The 21,803-nt window shown below is 36.3% G+C and overlaps 1 protein-coding gene across 2 annotated transcripts in view; it reads left to right on the top strand.

Annotated features, from left to right (window-relative positions):
* The window catches only part of LOC142352794 (translocon-associated protein subunit delta-like), a 576,117-nt gene that overhangs the window by 516,882 nt on the left and 37,432 nt on the right, over nucleotides 1-21,803 (top strand). The window lies entirely within an intron of this gene.

Genomic DNA, 21,803 nt, shown 5'->3' with positions numbered 1-21,803 from the left:
GAAATACACGTTTAATAATGATAAAACAATCCGACTACAATATGACCTTAACCAAAACAGACAATGTAGAAGAAAACTTTGCATATGGCTCGTCCATCAACCGGTATAGAACTCATCATAATAGTAACATAACTTCGATATATGAAGAGGTTGAGTCTGATACCTCTGATTGACGGGGAGCTATTAGACTTTAAAACTGAGTTTAAATTGTTTGACGAAAATTCCCCTATTCAACCTGAAAATTCCTAAGACGAAAGCCAGGGGATGCATGAAGATGAAACATTTTCTTCTGTTGAATAAGACATGATCTTCCTTACAAGAAATTTTTTTCCTGATAAAACGGAAATAGTGAAAAACTCACCCCATCCTTCAAAGATAAAAATGCAAAAAAACTAATAAAAAACTTACGACATATGCTAACGAAGTTGATATCAATACCGCAATAATTTGTCGAGAACAATTAAAAGATCATGTTTCACAACAAGTTTGTCAAATGAGGTAAAACAACAAAAATGGGGAAAATATCGAATACCGTCAATCAAAAGCAATAACGTCTTACATTAACAAATTTGAAAAACTGTGTTTCGTGGGAAATCTAATTTGTATCAATGAAATTTCCGGAGTCCCAGACATTAAATATTTAAAAATTTGTGTTCCGCTATCCTTTTTTATAGGATTTCCTGCTAGCACAACAAGACATATAGGACTTTAACAAAACACTTGCTAACATAAAATGTTTTTTCTTTTGGCCCGGTTTGTACAAATGGATATCAGAATTATTTTCTGATTGCCTTGACTGTCAAAACAATAAACATAAATGAAAAAGTTTTCACAAAGCGGACTGACACAGTACCTTTTCAATTCCATATTGTTCACATTGATCATAAAGGACCTTTGAACCAGACATCCAATGGAAAACATCACTGCTTGGTAATTGTAGATTCCTTCACGCGTTCGACTCAATTTTATCCAGTAAGGTCAACCAACGCTGTTGATACTATTCAGGCACTTGAACAAATTATTGTTTCGTTTACAACTCACGCTCCAAGAACAGCTTTCTCACCGTGGACTAACGGAAAGGTGAAGTACAAAACAAAAATCTAGGTGCCACTTTCAAATAGTTTTGAATCGGGCCCAAGGTCGATGGATAAACTAGACCTAAAACTTTTATTCGCGCACAATACTTTACCAAACGCAAGCACAGGTGTTTCTCCATATGAGACGGTGTTTGGACAAAAACCTCAATTTATATTTAATGCAAGGTCTTTTAAAAGATTCTAAATTAGCATACACTTCGGAGTTCTGTATGGACCTTCCATTGCAGTGACACAACTTACAAACATCAAAAACATCAAAATAGATAAACTATTGAAACCAACTATTAACAATTCACTCCTGCATTGAAAAAACTGCTTCAAACAAATTTACAATAAAGTCTACCAACAAATCTTTGAATATAATATGCGAGCACAAATAAACTACAATAAACACAAATTAGGTAAACCTCTAGAAATTGGTCAAAAAATTCTATTGAAAAATCATCATATTGAAATAGGTAAATCGAAAAAGTTACAAAACTTAATATAGTTAAACTGAGAAGTTATCTTTGATAGCAACATTGATTCTACAATTTAACCCTATCTGATATCAATTTGGCTTGGACGCCCGAACACAAAAATTTTTTTCAGGATATCAAATGCGGAATCAGTTAGGTTGACATTTTGGCAATACCTGATACTGAATACCATTTTCCTTTGGCATGTTGACGCTTCATCAATTTGAGTAAGCTCAATTCTAGTTCAAGAATTCCCAAAAAAAAGAAACGAATATTTTCGTTTAATTCCAGAATTTGCACTAAGCAGAACAAAAAATGCGCACAACAGCGAGTGAACTTTGTGGAGTAATATCCGTTTTGCAAACTTACTTAATTGGTACTCCCCATCATGTATATCTCTATACAGACCATAAACCTATAGTGTACCTATACGACAGACAAGGAGAGCCCACACATCAATTTTTTTGCCAACAATTAGTAATATCACAATTCGAAAAATTAGAAAAAATCTGGACCGATGGAACAATTTTAGCTTTTCCAGATATTCTCGGTCGCAATGTAAAAATTAAAGATCTTGACAGACACCAACTCAAACCCAAAAAAATACAAAAAAAATAAGTTTTTGCGATCAAAACGGTAACGAAGAAAAATACTTCCTTCTGCGCGACAATGAAAAGGATCCAGCAGACGATTTTTTCCAATTGTTAACAAAGCAAAAACAGTAATTGAGAAATACACGTTTAATAATGATAAAACAATCCGACTACAATATGACCTTAACCAAAACAGACAATGTAGAAGAAAACTTTGCATATGGCTCGTCCATCAACCGGTATAGAACTCATCATAATAGTAACATAACTTCGATATATGAAGAGGTTGAGTCTGATACCTCTGATTGACGGGGAGCTATTAGACTTTAAAACTGAGTTTAAATTGTTTGACGAAAATTCCCCTATTCAACCTGAAAATTCCTAAGACGAAAGCCAGGGGATGCATGAAGATGAAACATTTTCTTCTGTTGAATAAGACATGATCTTCCTTACAAGAAATTTTTTTCCTGATAAAACGGAAATAGTGAAAAACTCACCCCATCCTTCAAAGATAAAAATGCAAAAAAACTAATAAAAAACTTACGACATATGCTAACGAAGTTGATATCAATACCGCAATAATTTGTCGAGAACAATTAAAAGATCATGTTTCACAACAAGTTTGTCAAATGAGGTAAAACAACAAAAATGGGGAAAATATCGAATACCGTCAATCAAAAGCAATAACGTCTTACATTAACAAATTTGAAAAACTCTGTTTCGTGGGAAATCTAATTTGTATCAATGAAATTTCCGGAGTCCCAGACATTAAATATTTAAAAATTTGTGTTCCGCTATCCTTTTTTATAGGATTTCCTGCTAGCACAACAAGACATATAGGACTTTAACAAAACACTTGCTAACATAAAATGTTTTTTCTTTTGGCCCGGTTTGTACAAATGGATATCAGAATTATTTTCTGATTGCCTTGACTGTCAAAACAATAAAAATAAATGAAAAAGTTTTCACAAAGCGGACTGACACAGTACCTTTTCAATTCCATATTGTTCACATTGATCATAAAGGACCTTTGAACCAGACATCCAATGGAAAACATCACTGCTTGGTAATTGTAGATTCCTTCACGCGTTCGACTCAATTTTATCCAGTAAGGTCAACCAACGCTGTTGATACTATTCAGGCACTTGAACAAATTATTGTTTCGTTTACAACTCACGCTCCAAGAACAGCTTTCTCACCGTGGACTAACGGAAAGGTGAAGTACAAAACAAAAATCTAGGTGCCACTTTCAAATAGTTTTGAATCGGGCCCAAGGTCGATGGATAAACTAGACCTAAAACTTTTATTCGCGCACAATACTTTACCAAACGCAAGCACAGGTGTTTCTCCATATGAGACGGTGTTTGGACAAAAACCTCAATTTATATTTAATGCAAGGTCTTTTAAAAGATTCTAAATTAGCATACACTTCGGAGTTCTGTATGGACCTTCCATTGCAGTGACACAACTTACAAACATCAAAAACATCAAAATAGATAAACTATTGAAACCAACTATTAACAATTCACTCCTCCATTGAAAAAAATGCTTCAAACAAATTTACAATAAAATCTACCAACAAATCTTTGAATATAATATGCGAGCACAAATAAACTACAATAAACACAAATTAGGTAAACCTCTAGAAATTGGTCAAAAAATTCTATTGAAAAATCATCATATTGAAATAGGTAAATCGAAAAAGTTACAAAACTTAATATAGTTAAACTGAGAAGTTATCTTTGATAGCAAAAATTCTGTGAAAAAACGTAACACGTCGAAATCATTAAGTTAAATACAACCCCGCTGAGGAAACAGTTCAAAACTTACTTTAGACTACGGAATCGATAGTAGTAATTCAGATAAATTTTACAAAAACTTGATGACGAGACAAATATAAAATTTGAACATCCCTTTAACTAAATATGTCTTTCAAAATTCTTGTAACACTGATAACCTCACAGTGGCACAACTAGTACAGAATCTTAAAGGTCTCGATGAAAAAATGATGAAGATAAAACCCTAACCAATAATGATTCAGTTTTCGAGGGAAGTGGCCAAAGTGGCTCTAAGCCAATTTCAGGAAACATTAATGAAAATCTATATCGATCATTGACCCCTATACATCAATCTAGAAAACCATACTACCCTAATTTAATTCCGATGCGACTACCCCAGACAAGTGTTAACCGAAATCACCAACATCCACGAGGACAAGGACAAAAACAATCAAACAGAAAACAACACAGACACAAATGTTGGATCCTCTAACCGCTCAAAAAATGCACCTGGGCTTGATTTACCTTACTCTGTTTTAGGTACCCATAAACCCAGACAACCTTAACTGGACGTACCTTTTATTAACCAATCTTGACAAACCTCTTCCGGTTCAGGTAGCTGACAAAAACGGGTCGAACAGAAAACCTTGTTATAACAAACAAACTCTATTTCTTTCATTGTAATATTTTTTTATTATTTTTCCCTATTTATTGTCATCATTTTTTAGCTCATATTGAAACTAATGTTATTATTTCTGATGATTTAAATGAGGTTTCTAATAAAATAAGAGTCATTCACGACGATTGCTCTCATCCTTGTTAAAATAACATGCATGCTCTAAGTAAAGTAGCGCATCATAAAATTACACCCGAAAACAATCAGATGGTAGATACTCAAGTAACTCTTTATAAAAGATCTTGCCGCACAATTGTTAAAGCGCTTATGTGCAGAGCAAAAGCAATGCTTTTGCTTTACAATTGTGCTAGGTCACATTTGTCTATTGTTTACAATGCTCCCATAATTACCTACGGTTTCATCTTGAATATTATTGTTCGGAACCTAACAAAACAGGAAAAATGAAAATAACCGTGTTTTGTGACGAAATAGAAGTTGAAATCAAACACAGAGGAAGCAATGTGTCCTACCAGAACATGGGATCATTTTTGGAAAAGAATATTCTAGCTTGTGTGATGCTCGCGGACAAGCAAAGCACTACACATTTGAAACATTGATTCAACAAAGTGTCCTAGATATAAATTGTGAAAGTAGAACCGTTTATAACAGTCAGGGACATAAACTTCCTGGTTCCCTATCAGAAGGTGATTGTTCTTCAACATCGCTCGCTCGACCTCTTTGCTTAAAATTGGGAGGCACCGGAAAAATGTGTAGTTACCAAAAGACTTTCACAAAATGCGAAAATGCTCAAACATGAAAACGATCCTGGCAACGTACAGATTTTCATAGTGTGCGATGAAATACCAGGGACGCTATAAGAAGGTCATGGAAATTTTCCTCCCGTTGAAATAGATATCAAATTTAGAATTGTTGATGAAAAAAAAGTGTGTTGAAAGACTGAATTTCTTTATAGAGCAATTATGAATTCTTTACGTGTTTTTTATACTGGTGGATTCAATATGAAGACTGGCATACCAAAAAGTTATCAACATTTTTTTCTCATCTTTTTGTTGAACATGACAATAGCTTAAGTGTTAAAAGATTAAAGCGAGTGCCGTCTCCTGACCAAGAAATTTCAGCCGCCTATAATGGTTTCCAAGTTGGAAAACACTTAGGAAAGGATAAACTGGATTATCAACATAATATCTTTGTAAAAATGCACTACATATTTTATCATAATTGCTTGCAAGTAAAACAAGCTTGAAAAAGTGTTGTCATGAATCAATGCAAACCTGACCGCACCCAAAAGCTAAAGATAAATATAATCCATTCAAAGTAATCGTTTCGCTGGATTCATGCTACCCGCAACCGTTCAATATTTTTCGACACTGATGGCAGCATATGCTGGCTTTATCAATGACGCAAACAAAATTCACCTTTTAAAGTTCTTGATCAGTGCTATGATAGTATTCCTAATCACTATAATGATAGGACAATGTTTGTCTACCCTCTTACTAGACAAATTTATCCTGCTGCTAAGGAAGTAAAATGTGATGTAAGTTACAAATATGCCTACCAACTCTATATTGATAATGATAATTTATTGTACCGTTTAATGCCAGCACCTGTTCCTTTGCAACCGCCTAATATTTTCACTAAACTTTGCAGGTTCAATTCCCAAAATTACCTGATACGAATTACAACGTGCCGGTATTTATACACCAAATCAATTAAAAGCTTTTTGAGACAACATTTTACATTCAGATGGATAAAAAATTGTCTTGATAAAAGTTTCAAGGGAAATTTTAATGGGAAGACAAACACACAAAACGATTTTCTTGCTTATGCAATTGGAATAAACAGACAAATCTATCTTGATTCCTTATTATCACCACAATTTTTCCCAAATTGGTTCAAGCGTACTTTCGGCACAATAACTTTTTACGTTGAAACAATTGGAATGTATTTTGCGTGCTTTCTTTGTTTAAACCTCATCACGGATATAGAAGTTGCATTAATAAGAGCATTTGAAATTCACTTTATTTCGAACAAAACACTCGGATTTTGGAAAATAATGCCGCACAAAAAATTCATTAAACAACCCAACCCAAAGTTTGATTTTTTCAATTTGGACAATATACTGGAAAAATTTTAGCTTCAATTGTTGCATGCAGAGACAAAAATATTACGATTCGAGCTACTTCATTCCATTATTACGAGATATCAGATCTAAGTGTACGTCCACAAGTTATAATTACCTTTTACTGTTACGAGCACAAGTTTTTGAGTCAATCAGCTTTGCTATTTTAGGTAAAATTTTCCAAATTGTCAAAACCTAGCCAAAGATTGAACTTTTTTAATAGTACGACAATATTAAGTTAATTTTTTTATTTACATTCTCATCACATTGTTTATTAATAAAACTGTAGTAGTCATATAATTTATTTTCTGTGCTAAGATCGTCTAGTGTCAATTCGCCAGATAATAAAAACATTTGTTCCAGAAGAAAATATCATATCCCCTCTACTGATTTTAGACTTTGAATTTTGGGATACTTGGGGAACTTGCAGCATTACTATTACTCCTCAATGTCCATACTGGAAATATTTTGCGTATTTAGCGCTAATTATATTAAATTAATTCAATCGCGACAGTGATTTTTTCAACAGAGAAAAACTTAACTGTCAGAATAGGAAATCAAGAATATCTGCTGTTAGCTAAAAAACACATTTTGGAATAGATGGCAGTTGCGGAATGGATAACGGTTTTTAACACAGCCGATTAGCTTTGTTTATAAAATCCTAGCAGTCCTAACAAGTAATCCCAAGTTTATAAAATTCATTTTTTCCTAGCATCCCAACAAAATACTACCTTCATAATACCGCAATTTATCTTTTCTGGAAATCAAGTTTTAGAATTACTTTTTGCCTCAACGGTAAGTTAATACAGATACTGGTTTTTGAAAAATTGTTCAAAACATCCGAAAACGATCAAATTACTCCCACACTGACATCACACTTTGAAGATATAGGAGCCTGGAATGATGGTTCCATCACTCTATCACCAGCCAGCTTCTCCTTATTGAGAATTTTTTCACAAACCTATGTAAAACACTAGATCAAACTTACCATATTCCTTTAGATTGAAATCTTCTATAATGCGCTTCCATTTCAACGAACATCTAGTCCAAGTCCGTTCCTCGGAAAAATTCTTGAATACCACCCCAACTGGAGAGCTAAAACCGTGCATCCTTTTACACCTCCCAAATTGGGAAAACGGTAGGGAGTACACAACAAAAGTGACGATGGAAATGAAAGATTGAGTTTTTTTTTAACCAGTATTGATCTCGATGAGGCACTCCCTGTCCAATTAAACACGTTGTTTTAAAATGTAAATTGTTTAAAAATGATCAACCAAGCCCGGTTTTTTAAACAAGAGCAAGATTAAAACCATAAATGTCCAAGGATGGTTTCAACGAAATCAAAATGGACAGTTAACACCTTGTTTAAGAATTCTCTTTTTTTTTAACCTTAGTAACGGTGTAACTGATAGTTCTTCAATTTATCCCTACATAACACATCAGCACATGGCCGACTTATGTAAAAAGAACCGCCTCTTCTTTTTATCCTTAAAACTATTTCCTTCTCCTTCCTTTCCTTTTTAGTTTAAAAATTTTAGATCTATCAGCAATCAATTTTTCCCAATTAAAGAAACATTTAGCAAAAAGTTGCATTATCTCAATAATAAGTTTGTCAATATTACTTTAGTTGAAAGAAGCTTCACAATAAAAAACGTTGACATTATTCAAGCAATCAGAATGCATTTTGTCATACTGAAGCCAAAAAATGTGAAAATATGACGATAGAATAGGATCACCCTCATTGCGAATTCTTCTTCAGAATAAGAGACCTTACTTAATCAAATCCTTCGAAACCAGACCATTGGTAACACAAATTTTTGTATTTAGAGACACTTCATTTCATGAAAAAAATCCTTAGTTCCGTTCAAAATCCATAAACTCACCCTTCACACAAACTGAATGCCCCATTTTTTACCTACCTTGTGGAACCTTCTAAATAGTCCATCAAAATCCTAAAGGCCAGCCCCTTCACTTTGCTTGTATTCCTTGAGGTAACGAACTTTTATGTATTTAGGAAAACCAAATTGCCCCATTTGCGTAACCCCCATTTATACAAGGGCGATTGCCACAGTTTCCAGTGCAACTCCTGCCAAAAATATTAAAATACCCAATTCTGCTCATAGACACTTCAGAACAAACCACCCTACTATATTTGACTGTTGCAGTTGTATAACTTCCGAAACAACTAAGTGCCCGTTATGCTACAAAACCATTGACCCCAACAAATCCCTGGTAACAACACAGCGTATATAAAGTTCCCTTCCGTTATTCCTCCTAAAGATGCATTCCATAACACTCAATGATACACTCACCAAAATTTAAATAACCATGATAGTTTTGTCCTTCGATTATATTCTTTTTCTTTCATATGCTAATCCCTTCATCATGCTCCCCGAAACAGTTCAATTTTTTAGTTGAATTTTCTAATAACCTTTATGTTCCTTGTTGGCACCCTTTCACCCTCTTGCTCATCTTTATCGTCAACTTTCATCCATATCAGTATTATCTTCTTTGTAGAAAAAATAAAAACTATCCTAGCGGGTCTCATTGCAGTTATAATCTTTTTCCTTTATGGAATAGAAGAATCTACATCTGAAGATCAAATCAAAATTTTTTTAACGATGCAAAACAAACTAAAGAAAACAAAAACGCTTCATAAATCTTTCTCTTTAAGCTCCAAAAAAATTGTCCCAAAGCTGCACGGTCATTGCAGCGTTGTTAGTGTGACACACCTCCCAGGACTTTTAACTCCGGGCTGCGGAGAAAGACGTATTTGCGCCTGGCATAAGTATAAATTTTTTTTTGACCTCACCTTCTAAATTTATTCACAAACGATTTTAATTTCCAAAATGGGAATGATTCCTTCCTCATTAAGTTTACCCCATTAGCTTACCAAAAGCCAAAGCATTATATATCCAATTTCTTTACAAAGTTGTCAGGAAATTGAAAGACTAAAGAAAGCCCTACCAAAAGAAAAACCCCACCTTATTTGTATTTCCTGTAAAGAAGCCCTCCACAAAAGATATCCAAATCCAAAATGCCCCGTCTGTTTAGGACCACGCTTGAAATTTTTAATAACATATTATTTTATATGTTACTCCTGTAGAATTTTCCGCACGCATTTGGTATTATTAAGAAACGAGCACTTCTAGAATCATGAAGAGATATTCTGCAGAAATTGTACCAATTCATCGAATAAATACACAATATACAAAGTTAAAACTATGTAACAATTCAAGGAGATATTTATTCTCGCATTTCTGTCCATCAACTTAATAATAAAAAGTATCCGATCAGTGGCGTTGGTATATGTCTGTTGGAAAATCTCTGAATAAATAAAGAAACATAGAGCAAAAAAAAAATTGCATGCAAAATTTTCTTTTTTCCATACCGTTTTTTTCTATTGTTTAACTCGTGGTTAGGACTGAGCCACAACCAAAATAAACGAAAAGTTAAGAAATTCAACAAACTGCTATAAGCAAAACAAAAAAACTTTTTAAAACACGCTACTATTAAACGAATTTAGCATAAAAGTTATCAAACAAAGCAATTAGCAACAAAAAATTACATAAAACATTTTTACACTGGCAATATAGTTGCATACATGAAAATACGCTATGACATGTGATTCTCATAATAACCAAAAACACAGCAAAAAAACCAAAAATGTATTTTAGATCCCTACCAATCAATATTACAAAAAAACCAGCAGGCTAAACATCCAAATTGTTATGGTACAAGCACCATTCATTTCCCACCAACCATCAACATCACAGCCACAGATCCCAAACCAAGAGCAAGAGCAACCCTCAAAACCACCTTTTAGTCCTATGACTGAATCTCCACCAAATAATTTCTACGACCCTCAAAATAATTGGAAAACCAATAAAATGAGACAGCACGAAAACCACCTAAAAAATGAATCCACACATGGCAAAAAAGATTAGAGAAGGAAACATCGACGACGTAATAACACCAGCAGACAGGCAAGACACTAACCATTGTCTGACAATACAGAAGAGTTCAGAACAGAACATGAACACAGTGAACCCCGATTTGTAACAGAACTTTTATACAGCCTTAAACCGGCCTTCAATAAATTCAAAATAGTACCAGCTGGGAAAATGTACCAGCTGACTATGAGCCGTCAAAAATCTACCGCCAACTCCCAACCTTAAAAGTACCTGTCATCGAAAAATTCTCCCTGCCATCAGAACATAATAAAAGGCGCATCAACAACAAAGACGACAAAAATGCAACCTATAATAACGTTTGCAACCATCAGCTAGGCGTTTTTTTTAGACGTCCAATACGAAGCATTAACAGCCTTCTCAGTCTAGACCGATCTTCCCACCGAAACAAATCAACAGGAGCCGATTGCTCAAAACACACGATTCCGAAAGGCGCTTTTCATCAAAGAAACTGAGCTGTAAAAACATCAGCTTCCGTTTGAAAAATTGATAATGGAATGCAAAAACACGGGAAAAAAACATCGGACGAGTATTGGAGAAGACAGTATGTCATCAGTAATAGGTGAAAGCAAACCATCGAAAGCAACACGCAGGCTCTTTGCACGTGGTTCTCATTAAAGAACTTACAACTTACAACTCGAAATCCCATTAAAAAAATGATTGAAGAAAACAAAAATCTCAAGAAAAAGATCACCTATTTGAAAAGTAGTACCAAAGTACTCAAGTACAAAAAGAGCAAAAACATCTCAAGGGGATGGATAAACTTGATAAAGAATAACAACAGCCCAGAAGTCAAAATCGTGAGGTCAAAACAGAAGTCGAAACTAACATCCAGACCAGTGTTGATGGATGCCCCCATTGAAGTGGTGGAAGTCATCGACATACTAGATGGTGGCAACAGCCCGTCTCATAACCCGGTAATCGAACCTCCCGAGTTCTTCCAGTAAAAACCTTCCTTTATCGACAACATCGATTTTTCTATCTTCTCATTCCTGTAACTGCCTGTAAACAGATTGCATCAACACATCACGTTTCCCGATTTCTTTTATATCATACTAACTCTATCGTCATTTCCAATTGTTTTTATATCACAACATTATCGCCCTTTGATATTAGTTTTATTTTGCGACGTAATCGACTTTTGCGAACAAATTATCTACAATTGGGCACTCTTAAGACCTAGTCACATCGGCATCAATCATCTACCCCCTCTGCTTAACCTCATCTCAATCAGTTACAGCTCCGATTAACGATAGATTAATACTCTAAAGACAGACTAAAGTTTTAGTCTGTCTTTAGATTTTTATTAAAGACAGACTAAAACTCAAAACTTGTCTGTCTTTAACTTAGAAAACTTATTTGATATTATTTATTGTTTTAAAATTATTTTCATACTGAAAATCGGGGTGAGCTGTAGTACTAAAGAGCTGCTCTAAACAAATGAACGAATAATTAATCTCGCAAAGCAAATCAACCACATATATTTAAGCGTTAAGTGCTACGACTCTTATTAACGCGATCTTAGTCTTACAATACTTTAGCATTTGAGCCCTTATTTTTCTGATTAACAAACGAGCCTCCTTTTTGTCTTGGATTATCCATGACCAAATTCAAACTAGAAGTAGAAACAAGTATGAGTATGCGCTGCAAATACTGCTCAATTTCCATAATCTTTGACTGGCATTTGCATTTGAAGTGATTTACTAAAAACAAAGCAGCTGAATCTGTTGAAAAGCAAAAATTCCCCCCATAAACTTCAAGGTTTCAGGAGCAGCATTGGAAGAGTTAAGGCACATACGCAATTATGAAACAAGCTAAAGGCTCCGGCTTTTTTAATATTTTTTAAAGGAAAAAACGATAGTATTTTCATGAAATTAGCAGAGTTAATTCTCTCGATTTCTCGGCCAATAGGAAAATTAGGAAACCGTTTCACTAACGTGGTATTCCGCCCCTATCAGCGTGGTTTTCCGCCCCCTATCAGCCCGATGTTTCGCTGTTAATATTGAGGAAAAGAGGCAGGTTGAGATTATTACTGTTCGGAGCTGGACCGCAGAAAAAAGTTCTTTTTCCTCGTTAGTAAATTTCTGCAAAAATATCTTCAACAAATAAACTGTTTAAACAGTAAGTAACTTACAGAATAAACGACAATTTCTTCAGAAATGTTCATAAGTTTTGTTCTATTAACGGAAAAATTCTCCGACGCACAAGAAGTGTTGAAACAATAGCCATCTAGCTCATCTCGATAATACAACAACGCAACTGGTAATTAATAAGCTGTACTTTTATACTTACTCCTTTTTAAATTAAACACTTTCAGCCCCCAATCTTTAAATTGAGACTTAGAGCACAAACAGGTCTTACGCATGTATCGTTGCCTTCTATTTATATCCTTTATCAAGTTAGATCGCATACTTAAAGATATCTCGTATTGTGTGATCTGTGATCTGTGGCCCGCTCTAATTTGATAACTGGTGCGTCCAGAGGAAGGATTTACGCCTGAATTTTTGTTTTTCTGTCCGATAGGAATAAAATAAATAAAAAATCTTTTCCTTTTAAAAAACAAAGAACTGGCTTTCTTGTTTCAGCAATAAACCTTAAGTAGACCTATTGCGGCAAAGAGATCTTCTGTATAGTTTTCAGAATTTTCCTTGCATTTAATGAAACAGTACGCGAACACTCTGCTATTGAGGACCGTTACGTTAATCTTGGTCAGCGGTATCACTCCCGAGCTTTGGCGTCTTAATCCTTTCAATATGCTTTGGTTGGCGCGTTGCTGCACCAACTATAACGGCCTATTACTATCTCTAGTTTCATAGTTTTTATGTTGGACAAGTCAAGAGAAAATGATCAAATAATAAGGGATCTACAATTTACGTCTATTTTCTTGATTAATATTCGTAATCACGTCCAAACGGCAAAAAATTCACGTCCACTCCCAATCGAGGAGTTAGTCTGTGATGACATTGATGTTGATAATACGTAATCAACATGTATTCGATTATAGAAAGCGTCAATAGAGAAACCAACAATTATTATTGTAAGCAAATTCCATTTACATAGTGCCAAGAAAACTCCAGAAAAGCAAAAGCCCCTAGTTATTTTTTGAAACTTCTCAAAACCGATATTTTATGAAGTTGAGGCTAAAAACAAAGATGTTAAGGTTCTTGAAGTTGTTCTGTGAACGCGGCAAAGACTTCGTCGAACTTCTTTGCTGTCTTGGTTTTTGCGTAATTTGTGTAATTTGTAATTGAATTATTGAGACTAAGCACCTGCCTTGCCGGAAAAAAGTTTTTTTTTGCAATCCATGTTTCTGGTAAAGGAAAAGGATTTTCTCAAAAGAGTTGTGAAAACTGATTTTCTGTTCATTTCGGTTGCAGTTCTTTTCTTTAATGCATTGTTAACCTGAAAAAAACTGGCTGCGTCGTGCAAGAATGAAAAATGTTTGGGCAGCTGATTCCACAGATCTGTTTTCGTTGGGCTGATTTGTTAATTAGTAATTCATGTTGAGGTGATACACATCGTAAACAAAAACAAGTCGTACAAAAAGTTACTGTCCGGAACTTTCAGAGAAACGAGAGATTTGTAGGAATTTGTTTAGGAATTAGATTAATTTGAAAAATTAAGGCTGCTTTTGAATTCAGAAGCAAGATTTTTTCACATTTAGAAATGAAAAGCTAATTACATTAATATGAAACCTTCGGAAAAATTTTTTCTGACAAATTTTAATCAAGCTCTTTATAGTTGCTCAAGTTCTCGCGAATACAATTTCTGTGTTTCTTTTTAGTAACGGAAGAACTTGGATAAAATTAGAACACGAGGACACTAAATTTTTTCCAAAAAAAATGAAAATTGTGAGAACAATCTTCAGAGAAAATTGTTTCAAGAGTCAAAATCAAAAAATAGTAGTAGTAATAGGCTTTTGTGGTTCCAGGGGCATCTTTCATCCCGACTGACTGTTCATTTGTTTGTACAGTTCTGGCGGTATCTATTAGTGAGTTTTCCGTAGGGGTTGCATGAGCCACACAGGCATAAGATTCTCCAAGCGCACGATGTTTTCTCGTTGTAACATTCAACAAAATATTGCCAATAGATGTACGTCAGGGAACTCTTGTTCAGTTTTACATTGGTGTACTGTGAATGTCGAGATAGGATATTGTAGAGAATACTGGCACGTCTGACGAAGTTCTCGACGGATTTCCTTTTTCGGGTGCTGTTCACTGCTAGTTCTTTACGCTGACCCTGTCTGGTTGATTCGTTTTCATTTATAGCCAGAAGTGCTGAGGGTTTTATATCAACAATGCCGTTAAGTATCATTTGCAGGTAAAGTACATCAAGCAATTCAATGTAAAGGGATAATGGTAGGAGATTGCAGCGAAGTAGCCTTGCTTTGTAGTTGTCAATGTACCCGTAGAACCAAACTCAGCGTGCTTTTGGATTTTTTCTAACTTTTTCAGAGAGCTGACGCTGGGGTAATACGCTTCAGAGCAGAAAGTGAGGATTGGCATGACATAACCTGTGTACGCAAGGATTTTGAGCTGAGTGTTACAATGTGGCGAGACATTCCTTCTGATTTTAAATAGGGCTCTTAGGGATTTGCTCGATCTAGTAGTACAGTTTTCAGTCCAGCTCATTGAGTTACTTACTAGGAGATCCAGATCCCTTCGTAAACAAGATCTGGTAACTTCTTGGTTTTGTAGTGTAGCAGACATTTCACTTTTGAATACAACCAGACTACATTTTTTGGCATTTAATTTCATGTTGTTAAGAGTACACCACGATTCTAGTTTTTTTCGTGCCTTCATCAACTTCTTCTTGATTTTTGAAGTGGATTTTGTAGTCATCTGCGTAGCCAAATTATTCTTGGAAAGAATATGGTAAGTCATTCATATACATGAGAAATAGTAGGGGACCAACTATGGAGCCCTGAGGGACTCCACTCGTTACTCGGAGCGGCGACGACACTGTGTTGTTTAGTTTGACAGATTGGACACGACCCGATAAATAGCTGTTGATTAGTTTCAGCAATTTTCTACCTCTACCGAAGTTTCTCACTTTTCGGATGAGAAGATTGTGCGGGACTGTGTCAATTGCCTTGGAGAAATCAAGATAGAATACACTCAAGTTTTCAAATTCTTTGTCGTCGTTGTACTGATGGATTCTATCAAGGAAAACTAAAAGTTGTAATATAGCTGATCGCTTTTTTCGAAATCCAAATTGTTGAGCATGCAGAGAGGAATGTACAAAGGAATAGATGTGATCAAACAGTACTCTTTCGAATACCTTGGATACGCAGCTTATGAGGCTAATGGGTCTATAGCAGGACACATCTTTTTTGTTTCCATCTTTGAAAACTGGGGACACATGGCAAAACTTCCATTGGCTTGGAAAACAACCTCTATTTACGATGGTTTGATACACAAAAATGATTGGTTTAGAGATGCCATCGGTGGCTTTTTTCAACATGATGTTCCCTATACCATCGGGTCCAGTAGATTTCCTGATGTAGATTTCTTGGAGCAACTCATTTACATTCGACTGGTCGATCCTGAACCAGTTGAGGGCATTTCGGCTGAATCAGCATCGTGTGTTGTGTCTGTAGTGTTGAAAACGCTAGCGAAGAAGTTATTAAACATTTCAGCACAGTCCAATCTGATACAGCTGTTCTTTCTTTATTATACACTTGGGTAGGCATTGCAGGGTTTTTGCGGATGCAGGAAAGGTACTTTTAAATATGGCTGAAGTAGCGAGTCTCAAAGACCTTTGCTTCGTAAAACTTAAGATCATCTTCTATTGATTTGCTTACTTGTTTCTAGAGTTTCTTAATTTTGAGAGCTTGTGACACATTGAAGGTATTCTTCTTCTTCTTCTTTGTCTTGAGAAGGTTTTGCAGGTGGGATGTTTTGCTGGTAATCCAGGGTTGCTGAGATATTGTGTGTTTGGTAATATTCTTCAAATTGTCCTCCATGATGCCATGGAACCATGAGTACCAAGTTTGAAGGAGAACATCGACATTGCTGTAGCAGTACGGCTGGAAGGGGTTTTCAAGAGTTGCGGTGACAAAGGGTTCCCAGTTTGCTGATTTAAGGCTGTAACTTTCTGGAGTTTTACAGGGGTCCATCTATTGACACTCAGTTGGATAGTGGTGATGTATGCAGGGTGGTTGGATACGTTGTAGCGGGATGCGATCTGTTTGTCCTCCTTGGAGATGCAGACATTTTCGTCGTCATTACAAAGGAAGACGTCGAGAGACTTTTGGTTGTTGTGTTCCAGAATCTGGTCGAAACCTTTATCACAAAGAATGTCCAAAATGCTTTGTTCGTAGTCGTCGGTTTATTCCATGCTCTCCCATGAAGTCTTAGAGAAATTAATATCTCCGGTAATGACGACAAATTTGCAATCTAGAAAGGCTTGTTTACATTTCAGTTCGTTGAGAAGAGCAATTAATTTATCACGTTTCCATCGGAAGTGACTGTTTACAGGGGAATTGTAGAGGCAACATATGAGAAAATGTTGGGAAGCGTTTACTCTAATGACAAGAAAGTCCTCAAAGGTGGCATCCAATTGGACTAGTTCGTGTGCGATTGAGGGCGTAATGCCTATCAGGACACCTCCATGTTTTGTTTTGATGACTGAGCTCAGTCTGTCAGCTCTATATACAGTGTGGTTCGTAAGAAAAAGTGCTCCATCTGGTACCTCAGGGACTAGCCATGTTTCGGTCAGGCAGACTATGTCGTAGTTGCCCTCATGGACAGAATTTGCGAACAGTGTCCGTCTTTCGAAGGAGAGTATGCTACGAACATTGAAGCTCAGAGTGTGCATATCAAGTGATATTTTGGTGTTACCAGAGCATAGTCACCACCCTTCTTCTACGGTAGAGACTATGGTCCAGGTTTTGTCCACTAGTTTCTGAAGTTTAAGGTTCCTGATGCGTAGATGTTTTGAATTGAAACCATCTGCAATCATTTTGCGTCTGAGGATGAGAGCCTCGTTCTCCTTTTTCATATCTTTTATTTGCTCAGTTCGTGACTTATGAAGACAGGGTTTGGAATTCTGGAATATCATTTCAGCTTCTGGGCTGATTTCACCATTACTTCTTTCTCGAGTTCGTTATCAATGTTGATTATGATGGTGCGGGGCCCTTTCTTCGGGTCTTTTTGACCAAGTCTGGTCAACTTGGTTAACTTTGCTTCAACGCCTAGCTGATCCAATATGTCGAGAACATTCTTCTTGTCATCCTGGAGCCAGACTGTTGTATCATCAGGTGCTTCGGGCACGTCCTTGATTCTGGTTCCCAATGACTGCTTGGGAGTATTATCAAAGGTCCTTCTGCCGGCCGTCGCAGCACCGACTTTGCTTGCGTAGCTGTTGCTGAGTGGTTGTGAATCTGTCTTCAGTTTCGTCATTTCAGCTTTCAGTTCATCAACTTTGATAGCAGATTGTTCCATGGTTTTCATGAAGTCAGACGTCTTTGCTTCGAGAGCTTTGATATTTGCTGCCATTGCGCTTTTCTCTTCTGTGCTGCGAAAATTGCTGAATTTTTTAGGTTTGCAGCCGATGCAGACCATCAACAGATTTTCTTTAAGTTCCACCAGAACTTTAATTTGCGCGTCCTCAAATCCGGTGCAATCCTTAGTAAAATGCATTGTGCAGCCACAAACATAGCATTTGAATCCTTTATCAGGGGATGTTAATCTGCGCTCGCAGGACTTGCACTGGGTCATGTCGGAGATGTAGCTCTGTGTTTAGGTGAGGTATTGCTGAGGAACAGGGTGTCTTGTTATCTCCCCTATGAAACCTTGAGGTATCTGCGGAGAGATACCAAGACAAATGAGCTGGGAAGGGATCAGGAGCAGGTACAAGTATTTTACTACTACAACTACTACTGACCTTTCAGGTGTTGAAGTGTCCACAAATAGAGAGGGGTTGTTCACGTGAACCACAGGGAGAAACTGATTTAGGTCCTTCGTTGTCTTTGTCGACGTTGTAGGACTTGTACAAGATCTTCTCCTTGAATAGCTTTTTTAGGTTTTTGAGTCCGTCTGATGATAAGTGGACTCCGTCCTCAGGAATATGTATCGACCACAAGTATTTAGAAACTGATCTATACTTCCAGTGAGCGTTGCGACTTAGGTCAAAGAGAAGATCGTTGACTAATTTGACGCGTTGCGGATTTTTATTCCTTTCTGGAATTCCAATCACGTAAAATTTCCTCTGAACGATCGGACAGAATGTCGGCTAGTGTTTTCAGCTCGTTTGCAATCTCCTGAGCTGGTGTGCTGGAGACGTTACCACCATTAAGATAGCTGTCGTTTCCACCGATGAATAAAGTTACCGATTTGTACTGACCAGGTTTTGGAAGAAAATCGTACAAGTGTCTGATTTGTCCGCCTGGCAAAGTTAGCACATTCACAACTCCAAAAGCGATAGTAGTGTTATTTCGCACACTGTGAGTCTGAGAATCAGAGATGAGAAGATGAACACTACTGGCCTCGTGGAAGATGTGAAACTCATGAGTAGGAAAGTATTAGATATAGGGCCACAACAGCTGCCCTTTAACAGATGTTTATCTGAAAAACACTATCTTTTGTTGATCTGTTGAGCGTTGTTACCTTAAAAGACCATTTACAGTCATTGTTCTTGCTGCTGGGACATTTCTGTATATACCGGGTGCAGAAATTCTGCATATACCGTTTTTTGTTCTAAAGCTTCAATTCCTCTTAGTGTTTGTCTGAAATAACCACAAAAATACGTTACATAACTATTCGTGATCTGTTTCTACGAAATTCAATTCAAAAATGATTATTGGTTGTTTATTAAAGTTTATCACAATTCTGTTTACCGGCTCGGAGTTAAATATTAATTTTCAACACATGGGTAGAGGAGCTCTATTTTTGTGAGATAGACTTTGCTTTTTCTAACTGTAGATTTGAAAAATTTCAAGTTTTAAGCATTGTCCGGTTAAGATTGCAAAATTTTTGTAAACTTTATTATAAATTTTTATTAAAAGAGCATTTTTTGTATAAACTGCAATACTATTATCAATAATATCCCATAGGCTTGCAATGGAGGGTGTTCAGAAGTAAATTTGGGAAATAAGGACCGGCGCCACTCTTGAAAACATACAACAATAAACAGGTTCATTAACATTCAAAGCCAATTCAAAGATCAAGTCTTAGAGCAAGTCAGTATAGATATCATCATGTACATTCAATGTATTGCTGTGTTTTTTGGTTAATGTGTCATTTGATTGTTTTTGTCGTGCTTCCAAAAGCAGCCTCGAAATGGCTCTCTACCACACCACTAAAACGCTCTAGCCTCTTGTCAAATTTGAAATTATCATACTCATATGCAGCACAATGAAATTGGATACAAGTTCGTGGAGAAAATGCATGACTTATACTGGGTCGGAGTTTAGTTGAGCAATCACTTAGTTGCTAAACGGCCAAAGCTGCTACGACAAAGTTGCTAGCGCTGATGCCAATGCTCGACTTGACGTGAAAACAAACTTGTGGCGTTGAGCAGAACTTGAAGCTTTTTTTTTGTTCGTAGGAAAATCCATGTCTAAGGGAAACCAAGGTAGCATTTAGTTTTCATAATGAACTTAAAGGACTGTAATACCAACAAGACCTTTTAGGGATTGAAAAAATTGATTTTATTTTGCTCTTGTTTTCCTGCATGTGTTGTGCAGTGCCTGCCGAAATGCGCACTATAAAAGAACTAAAAACAGAAATTTCGCAAAAAAGCGACATAAAATCGGAAGCATTTACATATATATGCAGAAAGATAAACAACGCACTCCTACAGCACAATAATCTGTCTCAGAGGCTGCCGTGGTTGTAAACGCCTAACTGAGTTATAATATACCTGTTTTGTTTTGAGGAAGGGGACCTGTTACCTTATTAGTATTAGTTGTATAGTAGTAGTACGAAAGTCGTTAAGATTCTATCCACGTTGTTGACCCTTCAGTATTCAAGTGCCATGAATTTTTTGCGCGCATTGAATGAGTCACACGAACATAAATTCCTGGTGCAGGATTCCATTTCGTTGGTGCTTCTGTTGAAGAGTTCGGTGTATATATTTGTGAGTGTCTGTTTGTTTTGTTCAGTCCATTCATGGTGCGGTGCCACAAGGTGTTGATGAGCTTAGCTGCATGAGTAGACTTTTTGATCAGTTTGTTCTCGAAAAAAAAATGAAATATCTGCATGCTTTGCTTAATCTTCCAGCACAATTGTCAGCCCAGGAAAGTTTTTTTTGCGATTATTACGCTGCGGTCTTTTTGGCTTGTTCCTTGTTTGAGTGATTTTTTTTGTTTTTGCTCTTCGCCCTTGAAGCTTAGGATCATGTTTTTGTCTCTCTAAAGGTTATCCAGACTCGATTCGTTGATTGCGTCGGTTAGTGAATCCGATGAAAAATTTTGGAAAATCATCTGCGTAGCCGTAGGACGAGTTTTCCTGCACCGTTTTAGGTACGTCGTTCACTTAAACTAAGAAAAGAAGAGGTCCCAGGATGCAGCGCTGTGGATCGCCACTTGTGACCGGTAACGGCTCCGATTTCGCATTTCTAATTTTGACACGCTGTTCTCTTCGACTGAGAGACCGTGCCAGTAATTGAAGTAGGTTTCCGTCAATTCAGAAGCAACCAAGTTTCGTCAAGAGTTTGTTGTGGTCTAGTTTATCAAAAGCCTTGCAGAAATCGCCGTAAAGTACATTAACGTTTTTATATTTCCATTATCCATTTTAAGGTAAATTTCATTTAGGTAGATCAGGAGCTGGAGTACAGCTGATCTTTTTCGATGAAAACCATATTGCCTATCTGTGGGATGATTTTATATAACTGGATACAGGTAATAAAATAAAACCCTCTCAAAAATTTTTGAAGCATTCGCAAGCAGTCTGATTGGGTAATATTGATTGATCTCTGATTTGTCATTTTATTTGTAAATAGGGGGAACTTCGCTGATTTTTCATTGATCTGGGTAACATCCCTTATTGATGCATGTCTGGAAGATGAGCTGTAAAGACTTGGATAATCTATGAAAAAGTTTAAGGACAATATTACCAATATTGTCAGGGCCACATGACTTCGTGATATCAAGTTTTGAAAGGGCAAACTTGATTTCTTCTTCGGTTCGGTGAATGTTGTTCTAACGC

This window comes from Convolutriloba macropyga, chromosome 14 (assembly GCF_964194025.1).
Source record: "Convolutriloba macropyga chromosome 14, txConMacr16.3, whole genome shotgun sequence".
NCBI lineage: Eukaryota > Metazoa > Xenacoelomorpha > Acoela > Convolutidae > Convolutriloba > Convolutriloba macropyga.
Note: the sequence above shows the minus strand (reverse complement) of the source record. Positions and strands in the feature narration are given on the sequence as shown.